Consider the following 839-nt stretch of genomic DNA (forward strand, 5'->3'; position numbering starts at 1 on the left):
TCGATTTGAGGCAGTGTGGCAAGTGTTGCAAGTTGTTGCAAGTTGGATATTTACTGGAAAATAAAGCGGTATTTCCAAAATCTTGTGGATGGAATACGTGCTCCTGATTCTTTGAAAAGCTTCTAAATACTCATACTGAGAATGTGTTCCTCTTTTAGAATGATACAGATATTTTTATGTGGCTTCCGCACCACCAGCTAGTGATGAACTCAGTCTATACATGCCTGTAAGCCTGCTTTTATTCATTTTGAGGACTAGCTGAGCACTGTTACTGAACTGCTTTATACAGTAATTTCCACCTTTTTTTATAAGATATGCTGTAGGGTTTGAGGTACTTCCAAATGCTTAATTGTCTTTGATGCAACTTGCCAACAATCGTAGGAAAATATATTTTTTCTGTCCAAATGTGGTTTGTTTGTTGTTGGGGTTTTTTTAAAGACAGAAAAAAGTTCCCAAACAAACCTGATGTGTCTTACTGTTATCTCAGAACAAAACACATCTGATGGATAAGAAGAGATTCCTATCTTCACTGAAATTCACCGTTTTTCCCGCGAAATTTGCAGGTTTTCCCGCGAAATTCGCTGCTTTCCACTGAAGTCCGCTGATTTTCTTCTCAAATTCGCCGTTTTTCCCGTGAAATTCGCCGTTTTTCCCGTGAAATTCGCCGTTTTTCCCGTGAAATTCGCGTGTTTTCCGGCGAAATTCCTGGTTTACCACCGAAGTCCGCTGATTTTCTTCTCAAATTCGCTGTTTTCCACTGAAATTCGCCTTTTTTTTTCCCGCGAAATTCGCCGGTTTTCCCACTGGTTTGTTCTGTTTGCAGCTGCCTTGTTTTAACA

This window comes from Apaloderma vittatum, unplaced genomic scaffold (assembly GCF_000703405.1).
Source record: "Apaloderma vittatum isolate BGI_N311 unplaced genomic scaffold, ASM70340v1 scaffold41633, whole genome shotgun sequence".
NCBI lineage: Eukaryota > Metazoa > Chordata > Aves > Trogoniformes > Trogonidae > Apaloderma > Apaloderma vittatum.